Below are 13,235 nucleotides of genomic sequence, written 5' to 3' on the forward strand. Positions count from 1 at the left end.
ATAAAGTGGTTGCCTTTATCCACTTTGTGCAAGAAGCCCTGAAGCACGACGACGATCACATCGTTTCGCTCAAGGAAGAGAAGCACCAGACGGCAGTAAGTGAATTCAATTTATTGGAACTAAAACACACTTCTTTTCTCCAAAGCTGTTACTGTAATAAGACGCAATCGCATCCCCATTAAGTGGTGGTCAGTTCAGTATCACTCCCGCCTGAAGGGCCCGATGTGTGAAGGAGCCAGACTACTCCCATTCCCCATTACTGAAGGTAGTGCATCAAAAAATTTAGCCGAACTGATAAAGAAAATCGTTAATTTCGAGGAAAATTACCTTGACAAAACGAGGAATTGTTTGGCCGTGAACCTCTCGGTTGCGGCCCTCGCCGGCCCCATATGACTGTCTTGGTACCATATTATATATATATATATATATATATTATATATTTCTAAGTGTGTTCATGGGCTGCATAGACGTGACCGGTCTCGAGCATCTTCATGCGGTCACGATGTGTGGCATAACATAACCATGGAACATATATTTCAAAATCGGCGTCGACATTTCGAATGGCAACGTTAGCCGACATTTTACCGAAAAATGACCCCCCCCCCTCCTACCTTCTACACTGTCAAGGCCCTTTCGGGAGGCAGTTATCAATTTTGCGACTGTGACCCGCAAGCTAAGATTAGCTTGAGACCCTCCAACAGATTGTCATGCTCAGGAGGTTATGATGAAAGGCATTTGACTAGCTCGCCTCCATTTCCTTCTCGCCCGCTCTATCCCCTTTTCCATAGAGAGCAATGATGGGAATTAAAGGGCCCCTGATCAGATCGAATTGGCTCATTAGAAGCATCCAGGGATAAAAACATATTTCGAAGCGGTGCAAAATAATGATGCGCGGAGGCGAGCTTCACACCCTCTTGCCTCGTCTGGCATTTAGATGTTCACAAGCCAAATCCCTTCCCCAAGTTCGCCCATACCATAGCAGGGCATCACGTGACACACATGCGTCAATATGTCACGCACACGTCTCTATTCGTGTGCACTGGTAGTGGTGGTGGTGGTGGTAGTGGTTTGAAGAGGAAAATGCGCCTGATTTCTGCAGCCCGGTCGGGAGCACGGCGCAGCGCCTCATTGGTATTGTGGCGCAGCACCGACGCCTTCCCAGGCGCACTGGGTGTCATACGTCATCCCCTCCTTCTTGGAGCATGGCGCCTGGGATAAGGATGCGGAGCGACGTTCAGTTCGCAATCTACGTGGCGCATATACCTATGTAACTCCTGACACGATCGTGATAGCGCAATAGAATATAATTACGCTGGTCAGCTGAGTACGGACAGACTCGGTGAGGAGCCCTTTAGAAAGCATTGTGAGGATCATTAACCATCTGTACAGTTCTATTGATTTAGCACATTCAAAGGGTTAACACTGCAGTCCTGTGCTTACCACAGGGTTGGATTCATTAAAATTTTGCGCTTGGAATCGCGCGCCCGTTTTCCGCTGCGGCCGCGAGATGGTTGCTCGATGGAGACGAGCTCTCCCATTCCAGATGTCGGTGTTATTCATAAGCCGCCTATGTCTTCTTGGGAGAAAGGACGATGTGTGGCCTTCCCACGGCTAAATAGGAGACGCACTGCTGCCAGAGAACAAGTTGCCACTAGGCGCGCTTTGTGACGGAGGCAAACGTCACTAGTTGTGCGGCGTGCCTGTACTTTATCAGTACACTCGTTCCGCTTTCGCACATGCGCTGTGCTTCGCTTGCTCCCTCAATCTACGGCGATGCGAGAGTGTAGCAGTAGTTACGTCAACCGTAAGGCCAGCCATGATCACTTTCTCTCCTTAGTTTTTGCGCATGCGCTTGGGGCTGTGCCAGTGTAGTTTACTGCAGTCTTACTGGCGGACCGCCATTTTCGGCTAGCTGCAGTGTCTACAGCTTCGCTATAAAATGCCAACGGGGTGTTATTCTGTACACTGTCCATTTCCGCAGTCTTGTCAAATGTCATAATGGCCACATTTTAAACCAATCGGAGAGGTCCTAGCAGCTCTATGGGCCAATCGGAATTCGACAATGTCCCCAATAGCACTCCGGCTCACGCAAAGGCGTTGTACCAGACCAGCCTTCATCTGCAAAGATTGTTTCTGAGAATCCAGTATGAATTTATTTTTGTAACATTGTGCACGCTTCAAACGCGTGGATACCAAGTTTGTACTTTTCTTGCTTTCATGAAACTTCCGAACATATTGCCATATTTAGCATATTGAAAGTCCCCAACAAGATAGTCGTAGCACTTTCTGATAGTGCTGTCGTCAAATTCCAGTAGCACTGCAATGCTTCGTCCGGAACTGCACATATGTCAAAACGTTTTATTTTAGCAAGAGCTTTCTTCCAGTACCAATACAGTACAATAAAACACAGCGGCTGGTTGACCTTTTTGTCAGAATGTCGACTATTGCCCTCGCAAAGCAAATTGTAGTATCTGCAAATGATTCGATAGTATGTGTGATGTATGCAGATGTTACTACTAGTCAGGGTTGCCAGTGGTGGCTACTTTTCGCCAAATTGGCGAATTTGAGAGGCCCGTGGCGACCTAAAATTATGAATGGCGACATGGCGAATTTTTGGCGATTTTCGGCTTAGGTCTTCACCGAGTTTTGAATCCTAAGCTCAGTGTCTTCCCAACGAATGAGCGGCAACACTCTCAGTATTTTTCTTCGTTTTGGACCCACGAGTAGAATGTGTACATTACGCGTCATTCGGTATGTCCGTCCTGTAACTCGTGTGTATACCTCCTCAATTCATCTAGAGAGATAATAAAACGTTTATTTGATGTTCGGTGAAAATAAGATCAGTGAGTGGGATCCTTAGTTCGGGATGCCATCTAGATGCAGGAGGTACTGGAACGTCCCCCAGCGACATTCTAGCAAAATGTAAGTCAGCGGACTGCCTTGCGAACCGCGAGGGGGCAGTGATTGACTATAGTTTTATGGCTTTAGGTGCTTTAAGCTTATCTGAAGTTTCGCATCTGAAGGGGCAAGACGACAGGTTGGCCGCGTGTTCCCACCATTTGTTCCGCCAAAGCTCTAACTGCTCTGAATAGCTTGGCGACTTATTCACTGTTGCAGTAGCCCCAGTTCAGCTCGCAAAGACTGCTTTGGAATAGCGAAGAGAGGCGGATACGCGGCTATTTCTGCAATAAAAATTATTTATTGAGGCATTTTTCACTGTTCTCGGTGAGCGTGTGCAATAAAAACAATAAAAACGTAACTTTAAGAAATGGTCGGCGATGTCCGGTATCATATTAGTTCACACTGAAAAGGTGTAAGACTCACTAATGATCGGTTCCTGTAAGAATTCTGTCGTGTTACCTTCAATAAACCTTTTAATCCTTTTAATTCATATAAGGGTACGTAAAGCTGTCTACAAATAATGCTTTCACGGTTTTCGCCCAAGGTTTATACCACACTTTGAGCTTTGAAACGAGAGGACAGGGATGGAAGGATATCATGAGCATTTCGTTCATTCACCCTTGCGCCACCACGCACATCTTGCGGCTAGTCGGAAAAGCAGCACCATGCACTCCCATGGTGAAGCGGGCGATACGACTGGCATCGAGAAACGTCAATATAATTTAAGGGCCTTGGATGGCACTGTATTCTACGGGGCTATATGTGAGTGGAAATTTTTATTACTGGGTATGCCGCACATATCTAGAATGGCTACTTCTTTGGCGAAATTTGTAAAAAAATGGCGACTTTTGGCGACTTTTTGCTGGTAGTTTGGCGACATTTACTCGAAAGTCGGTGGCAACCCTGCTACTAGTGTCGAGTTGATGTCTCGTAAACCTTGTTAATTCAGTCGCTGGGACTGTAAAAAAATCTTCGAATTAAGCCTGCTAGTTTGCGGCTCTAAGGGCAGGGCTTAGTCTCCTTTCATTGGAGGGGGGCCCTCAGAGGGCAGCGAGCTACATACATACATACATACATACATACATACATACATACATACATACATACATACATACATACATACATACATACATACATACATACATACATACATACATACATACATACATACATACATACATACATACATACATACATACATACATACATACATACATACATACATACATACATACATACATACATACATGTATGTATGCATGCATGCATGCACACATGCATGCATGCATGTATGTATGCATGCATGCATGCACACATGCATGCATGCATGTATGTATGCATGCATGCATGCACACATGCATGCATGCATGTATGTATGCATACATGCATGCACACATGCGTGCATGCATGTATGTATGCATATATGCATGCACACATGCATACATACATACATACAACCTTGCACCGCCTTTCATTGGAGAGGGGGTGCTCAGAGGGCAGCGACCTCTATACATACATACACACATACACAACCCCGGCTTAAGAAATGAAAGGGGGGGCCGGGCCCCCCCATCACTTTAAGACCTGTCTAAGGGTTATGTTATCCAGCAATACCCGGTCTCATTTTTGCCGCAATCCCGAAGAGATGGCAAGCCTTGCTGCTGCCAGCGCAAGAAAAAAAATCACAGCATATCCACGGAGTGAATGATGATGAGTGGGCGAAGCTGTGGAGGTTCATCGGTAAACCGTGAATCTTCCGTGAATTCTGCCCAGTACATCATCACCGACGTGAGATCGGGCGCGTTTATACTAAAGGTTCGATGTGAGTTATGACGACTTGCAGCTCACTTTAATTTTACATGTACGCTGTGAATTTTCATTGTTTAGAAAATCATTGCTTTAGAAAACATCTGGCGTCTTTCGTTAAGCAGCTGGCGTCTTTTCGTTTTGCTTTAGAAACATCTGGCGTCTTTTCGTTTTGCTTTTAGAAAACATCTGGCGTCTTTTGTTGGTTTATTCATCAATCAACGGCGTTTTGAACAAAATTTTTATTGTTTAATCACGCACAGCAGAAATCTCACCAGGCACTACCTTGGAGGTAAACAATGGGTGCTAATGGGAATGAGAGGTAGCTGACAGGTTTCTGTAAACGAGTAGTGTGCATATCGCGGGCTTACCAGGCATGTCGTCGAATACACTGGCGCATAAAGGGTAGGTGATGACCAGACGTAGCGTCAGCACTCAGGTTAAGCACAGATGCCATTTTAACGAAACGAAGTGCACGCTGGGGTGTAATGTGCATAGTATCATTCCTAGAGTTTGTTGGAATATTCCTCCTGGTTTGAGCAAAACTTGAACGTAGCTTGCCGAGTCATCAGAGCATATATGTAATGTTTATTACATTGTTTCCCGACATGCTATCCCGGCATGGCAGCTGCAGAGGCTCGTTTACCAAAGCAGTTTCAAGACCTGGCATTGCTCAATGACTACCTGGCAGAATGCCCGAGTTTGATTCTGGCTCAAATCCTCGATTTCACTTTTTGCATCGCTTGGGACTTTTCTCAACGCCGCCGACGCCAGATTTACTGCGAAACAGGCTCCTTAACGCTCTCGATTTGAAATTTCCGATGTCTGTTCTTGCTGTTACAGCGCTAATATAGACTGTGAATCTCCTGGGGCGCATATTCGTTAACCACGGCTTGTATTATGAAAATATCTGCTACAGGTGACTTGTGGAAAGGATTTAATGACTTGCGCGACATTCAAGTCGCTTTATTCAAGTCATGACTTGTGAATCGTGTTCGTCATGCTCTTATCTCCTCCTGTCTAAATTTTGGGTACTCGAGAAGCTCAGGAGGTGATCGCGAGGGTGGTCCGACGTAGATGGTTAGAGGGCTAGATAGATGGCTAGATAGGTAGACAGACACGTAGATGTAGACGCATTCTTTGGCACGGTTTTCTGCACGTACCTTTTTTTTGCCACTATTCAGGGCAAATTAAAAGGCTACTCACACCAAATTGCGTGGCTGAGATAGCCTGCGGGATCGATTTTCATGAACATGTGCATATCATCTGCATAATATCAACAGCGAATATAGCCCTCGCGCTATTGACACCCTCAAAGGTGACCCCCGGTGACACCACTACTTCCGTCAAGTGACCACGCTGCAACAAGTTATAAAGACGTCATAGCCGCCATGTTCTTTTTTTGCCACGTTCGCTCCATCAGCCTACTTCTCGGCGGCTGCTCGCGAACCACGCGGATGTGCGTCACACCACCCACTAGGTGGTGAAGGTTGCACCCGATGGCTTGTCGTTTTGGAAACCAAAACTGACACTAGTCGGTAATGAGTAGTCTTTATCTATCGCGTGCTGCAGCAAACGATGCGCCGTGTTATGACTAACAGGCCCCCAGCAACACATTGCAGCAAAAAAACGCTAGGCCAAAAGTTTTGTGTCGGTATCCCTTTAGCTTATAACAGTGAAAGCTCTTCTGAGATCATAACAGCCGTTTTCGATGCGATAGTTGTCCTCCCCTGCTACTGATATTGCCCAGAATGAAAAAAAAAAAACGAAACTGGAAAAAAATCCAGGATAGGATTGGATTTGAACACAGGCGCTCTGCATGGGAATCGAGTATTTTACCACTGCCGCTCCGGTGCATGAAACACCTTTGCAAGAAAGCGTCATGGCGGGCAAGAAATTGCGTTAGCACATAAAATATAGCGTGGTAGAAGAGTAAACTAACAACCATGTGTCGCACATGCGAATTGCGCAACAAATGTGTGCTCTAAAGCTTCCCACCCAGTACAAATTGCTCAATCATAATTTTTCGTTATGAGCCACAGCATCAACAAAGGGCACATAATGACTTACAGACGTGTTGCGAGTACCTCGCTTAATAATTTAAACTTTTCAAGCTTCCAGTTTTCAATACACATCCACATTTCATTTGGCTAGAGATATTCAGGCATCTATGACGCACATAAAAAACGGAAGCATGGGCGCTTGCATTCTCGCGCTGGAACTGGAGTTCGTGATCTTTGAAACCAGAAGGCCTCCTGTTCACACGCCTTATTACATACCAAGGTGGCGGGAGGCACGACTCGCTGGCGTTGCGCTCGCTGGGCAGCAAAGAGCTGGCGTTGCTAGTAGGCAGGCATTTCAAAGCGGTCAAAGCGGTGGGGGCGCTTTGTGAAAAGCGGTGGGCGGCATTTCTACCACCGCCCACCGTGGAAAGAACCCTTATTATGACATATAGGGTACTCTGCATTGTGTACTTGTATTTGTTGCCCCAAGAGTTTACAACGGGCTCTAGAAAGGCCACTCTTCCAGCTTTCGCTGTGACTTGTGCTCAGTGTTCCGTGCAGGCCTGGTGTTTTTTGGATTCGCAAAACAATTTTTGAGACTTTGTTAGCCTTCATTTATACGAAGTTTCGAATGATGTTGCCTGTTGTAACAATAAAATTATTTTAGGAGTAGCCTGTTTAGCACCGCCACATGTCCACCGCCTCTGTTGTAAAATTTGAAGGAATTGGTCATCCATGAAGGGAACAAGAGGTGTCACAGTTCTCGATTCTTCCTCCTCCTCCTGAAAGAAAACGTACCTCCAGAAGGAAACGAAAAAAGACTGCAACTGCTGCAGAGACAACATTGAAGAGCAAGAACAGTAGCTCTGCTACAAACGCAAAGTATGCGGCAAACAAGGTTGGGATTTCAAAATCATCTCGTATCCAATATGCAAGAAAAGCGAAAGAATGGAGCTGCTTAGTTTGTGGTGGCCTACAGAAGGAAGAAACTTTGGCGTCAAAATCCAGTGTTTTTCCGGGCAATGGTATCACGAAGATGGTGTTAATGCGCATGGAGCGAACTGTGTGTGTATTTGTTGCAAAAATGGGTAATTTTTTAAGGGTCACTCATTTTGCCCCACGCTCCTTTTGCCCAGAGGCTGGTGCGAATGAATTGCACTGTAATCAGTCGTCTCGGATGCAGTCTCTGTGATAAACTCTATATATTGTAGTAGCGCAGTCCACAATCTCAACGTGATATGCACTGTACCAAGCGAGTGCGTCAGCGACCTCAAAGGTAAAGGCGGTGCTCTCCCCTCGAGCCCGGCTGCGATTACACATGGAGAGGCGAGCGGGGAACGCGGTGCGAGTCGGCAGTCGATAGAAAATTGCGATATATTGCTTGCTTTCGGCGTCGGTGAAGGACTGGGGCATCCGCTTTACGCATCACGGGCGCCCGTGAACACTCCTGAATGCTACTGAATGACGAAGATGAGCGCCACAAGTGTTGAAAATTGGGCGAGTTGGTTCGTCGTACTTGAACTGGTATAGCGCATTACGGGGAAGAAGAAACGGCCGAGCAGACCGACTCATGGCGCTCTGTCTGTAGCGCTCTGTCCTCTTGTGTCGGTCTGCTCGGCCGTTTCTTCTTACCCGTAATGCGCTATACCTGTTCACGAAGATGACCGGCCTTGGGGGTTGCAAGCAGCCGGCCGCGCACTTACACCTCGTGTGTATTGTGGCTCGCTAGATCAGCGGTGAAGTCTGCGCTCAGGGCTGCGCTCCACATGTTGCTCGTTCGTTTTTCCGTTTTTTTTTTTCTGGTCGACGGCGTCGCCCTGGTTTCGTGGCATTGAGGACGAGCCCAATGCAAAACAAAAGCAAAAGGTTATCTGCTGCGCCAAATGCTACGACGCAAAATGCTGACATTGAATTCTTTTTTTTTCTTGCTGCTTTGATAGAATATACATGGCTCTAAAGTACTACCACAGGCCGCAACACTGTCTTCTTTAGTGCAGTCTTGAAGTTTCGCAATTTATAGGCAGATATTAGACTCTTTTAGCTGACAGATCCTACGGTCCACTCCTGTTCCGCTTAAACGCCTAGCTTTAAAGGAGCGACAGCACGCCTTGTTCTGGCCGAACGTCATTGTGGCTAAGCCAAGCAGAGCAGATGCTCACTTTCAAATTTCAATGATATCTGTGGATGAAAACTACGTTGAAACACATTGAAAATTGTACCGATTTTGCCGCAGTAGAGAAAATTCTATTTTAAAACATCGATTTAGTTTGACATAATGGTTTTTAGCACTGGACTACTTGGACTCGCGGATACTCGCAGCACCACTGGGGGCAGTCACTTTGCCCGTCTTCGCTCGCTACGTATTCGCACTGCGCTCCGCCTGATCTCAAGCGGACTGTCCGGTGATGCTGTCACGTGTGAGCTCCGGCGCATGCGCAATGGCGCCACTGTTGGTTTGCTTCGCTTTAAGAATATGAAACAGTAGAATAGGTAACATTAGCTGTAGTGAAATCTGCTTCACACTGAAAGGAAATTCCTTGTACTTGCTCAGTTTTTCTTTTTGGTCTAGTGAACTTTTTGTTAAGCGCACTGAATGAAAACAGTAATGAAACATATTTTCCTTTTTATCTTACAGGAGAAGTAACTGACCACGTCAAAAAGTTCAGAATTCATTTTCATCGAAAGAAAGAAAACTCGAAAGGCGAAGCCACAGAAGGCTTCTACACTCATGTCACCCTGGTCCGTCTCAAAGCTGTACTCGATGTTGGACGCCGAGTGGCCCACTGGGCCCTCGCCACTGTTCTGGCCCGCCAGGGCACATAAGGTCAGTTTAGGGTCGTGCAGATGAATCAAATGGACATCTTGTGAAACTTCTTTGAACAAGGTGTTCTGTTAGTTCATTGCCCTATAGTTCACGCACAATGCGTACATCTTTATGCGAGAAGCAGCACGACATGACTCGTTTCAAAAAACAATCTCCTTTTTTTTAATATGAAAGGCTTCTAGCAGTTCCCGAGCAAGCGCATCCCGGCTCCTTCCAGGAAGTCACGTGTGAGGGCCTACCACTCGGAAAGCGTTTTGATTGTGGTGAAAATGGGAAGTTTTCCGCTCGACTGCAGTGGTTTTTTAGGCTAACTAAACAAAGCTGGATAGACTGTGGTAATAATACTTTGACAATTTGCGAACTCTAAACAACCATTACGGTAATTGTTTTGAAGAAATGAAGCCTGCAAAAACTGCATGTGGTTCCAGTTTTCAACTTTCACCGGCACATATCTCATCGCGCGCAGTAACCAGTGTTGTGGGCGACCGACACCAATTGACGATGACAGAACGTCGATCGAAAAATTCTTTTAGAAATTCCGACTCACTTTCCAGGGAAACCACTGCAAGGTTGGACACTTTAGATGGTATGTTTTCTATTGCGACACAAAACAGAAAGGCGATGGACAGTAGACAGTTCCTTTGAACAGCAAATAGTACAGCATCCGCCGCTCTGGTCACTGGCCAAGCGCAAAAAGCACGAAAAGTATAGTCATCGTAAATGCCATCGTTCCTCGATTTCACCCCATTGCGAGCGCGTCAGAGCATCCCGCCAAATCTGCGCTTCTTGCCGCTAGGGACGCCTTCGCTCGGTCAGCGGAGTACGTCAGCACGGAGCCTATACGATATGTTCCACGCACTAATCCTTTTTTTTTACCCGCATCGCAAAGAAAGCCCACGAAATATGACAAAAGCATTGTAACGGAGCGCTTGCGCACTGCTGTCGTGCTGCTCCCAAGCGTGCAATTGCTGAAAAAAGTTGCCTGCAGTGTGGCTGTGGCCACTGGGAAATGTTTTTTTTTTATGGTGGCTGGGATCTGATCCTCCAGCTTATGACGGATTGCACCACAAAGACATGCTGTAGGCTGAGCCCTGACGATTCGATAAAGCACTCGTAAAACACTGCAGGTGGGTCTGTTTCACCGATGGCACGACAGTAAAGAGTTTTGTCGACGTCACGGCAACGGATTGTCAAGTGCAGTCTAGCAGGTGCTTGGCCGCCTGGTGTGTCGCGTATTGTCTCATTGTACACAAATGCTAGTGCAGCATCCATATGGTCTCGTTCTTTCCAGCAGGCGTAGCCCCTATTAAAAAAACGCACTCGGCGTCATCAAAACTTGAGCAGAGGTAACCTAAGGGAGTTCCACTGCAGTGGGGCTCTAGATTCTGATAATTTTATGTGGGTATTTAGGTGAACGGACACAATTAGTCATAGTTAACGGCACTTGTGGATGTTAGGTGACATTAGCATTCCCGCTGTACCGCTGTCGTACCTCTTTGTACGTTTTTAATTCTTTCCCTTCATAGCACTTATTAGTCACTACCATATTTCTATTCTATATACGCTACATGCATTTAGCAATCTTAAGGCAACTTTAGAGCCATTCTTCATTAACCACCAGCAATTCATCTTGCAACTGACAGCTCATCTCTTGTATGGCACTTGTATGGCACTATCTCTTGTATGGCCGAGTTTTTCTAGAGATGTGTCCGAAAATCCTCAAAAATAAGTAGAATGTTTGCTCTCTGCCTTCACGATTACTTTTTCTGTACTTGCAGACCTCTTAAGGTGACTACTGAAATAAATTAGGGTAGAGCGGAGTAAAACGCGACTTGGTGCGAAGCACGACATTTTAGCGCCCTCTAACCTTTTTTATAAAGTCGGAACGCTTTGTTATTTAGCCCACATGCACCAACACATTTTTACTGCTGCTGTTTTAAGGGGTGACATGATTGGTACTCCTTGAAGAAGAAAATTCGGTCAGATCCGACGCATTGTGGGAATCTGTTTCATACGAAGCATTCCACGAGTGGCTGCCTATGCTGCATTTTCGGCTATGAGCCAAGTGTTACGAGCTGGATTGACGGGATTCTGTACAGTAGTGGTTGTGTGCATATCGTAGGCTTACCAGGCACGTCGATTACACTGGTACCTAAAGGGTACCTTATATCTAGGCATAACGTCAGCACTCGCGTTAGAGCACAGACGTCATTTCAACGAAAGAAAGTGCAGGCTACGGTGTGATGTCCATAAGATATTTCGTAGAGTTCGTACAGCTTCAAGACCTGGTGTTGCTCAGTGTTAGAGTACTTCACTGCCTGGCAGAATGCCAGAGTTCGATTCCGGCTCGAATTCTGGATTTTACTGTTTGCGTCTCTCAGGAATTTTATTCGCAACGCCGCCGACGCCACATTTCCTGCGACAAAGGCTCCTTAACACTCTCACTTTGGAATTTCCTGTGTCTGTTCTCACCGTTCCTGTTTTAATATAGACCATGAATCACCTAGGGCGCATATCTGTTAACCAAGGGCAGTGTTATGAGAGTATCTGCTAGGACTGGTGGAAAGGATTTTATGGCGTACGCAGCGCGCAAGTCACATTATTCAAGCCACGACTTTTGATTTTGAAACGGTTGCAACGAAAAAAAAAAAACTCAACACTGAAGACGAAGAAAACGACTCGGATACTCGCAGCACTGGAGGCAGTCACTATGCCCGTCTCCCTCGCTATGCATTCGCACTGCGCTCGGCCTGATCTGAAGCGGACCTGAGGTGACTGTCCGGTCACGCGCTCACGTGTGAGCGTCTGGTGCATGCGCAGTGGCTGAGCCGTGTGGGAGGTGAAATGTGTTCGAAAAAGCCAAATCTGTTGGCTACAAGTGTCGATTGCAATAAAGGGCAGTAATGGGTTTTACGAAATTATGAATACCATAACGAAGTCACTTCACTTCTCCTGCAACGAAGCACTCTTCCTTCTACTTCGTTATAACAAGGGTTGAGGGTGGCATATAGCGTTTCCGATTGTGCTTCTGGTCCAACTAACGGCTTCGCTCTAAAAATAAAAAACGGTGAAAATTTCGGGAAGCGCACTCAATGAAGGCTTTTTATCTTACAGGAAATGTGGAGGAACACAAAAAGAAAATTGTTCTCCATTTCGAGCACATCAAAAAAGACTCTACAGGCAAGCCTACAGCAGAGGCACACACCCACCTCAAGGTCGTGTGCCTGCACTCTATGCTCACCCTGGCTCGCCGCGTGGCCGACTGGGTCTTGGCGAGAGTCCAGGCACGCCAGTGAGGTCAGTTCAGAGTGGTACAGATGAATCAAATTGATATCTTGTGAAACTGTTTTAACAGTGGTTTTGGTACAAGCTTTGGAAAGTAGTTTTGTTTGTTTATTGCAGTATGGTTCACGCGCAGACAAAATTGTTTCAAAAAGCCGCCGGTGTGTGGGAATGAGGAACTGCTTGAATTAACTTCTAAGGGTTAACAATACACTGTGTTGGGCCAGTTGGCATGTAGCTTTGTGTAATGACAAGGCGCAAGGTTACAAAAGATAGTAATTTTTTGTCATAAGTGTTCACAATATAAAGGCCTTTTCTTCTGAAGACATCAACTATCAAACTGTGGTACACAGCCAGACGAGGCACAGTGGAAAGGCAAATGGGCCCTTTTCCATTAATTGCTAAACAATGTTTCCTTA

General features: G+C 46.1%; 1 long non-coding RNA gene across 2 annotated transcripts in view; it reads left to right on the plus strand.

Moving 5' to 3' along the window:
• Positions 1 to 13,235, plus strand: part of LOC119372646 (uncharacterized) — a 170,485-nt gene that overhangs the window by 21,059 nt on the left and 136,191 nt on the right. For both annotated transcript variants that reach the window (XR_007417746.1, XR_007417747.1), the window contains exon 3: positions 9,346 to 9,534. This is a non-coding gene — a long non-coding RNA (uncharacterized LOC119372646). The remainder of the gene's footprint in view (positions 1 to 9,345; positions 9,535 to 13,235) is intronic.

This window comes from Rhipicephalus sanguineus, chromosome 10 (assembly GCF_013339695.2).
Source record: "Rhipicephalus sanguineus isolate Rsan-2018 chromosome 10, BIME_Rsan_1.4, whole genome shotgun sequence".
Lineage (NCBI taxonomy): Eukaryota > Metazoa > Arthropoda > Arachnida > Ixodida > Ixodidae > Rhipicephalus > Rhipicephalus sanguineus.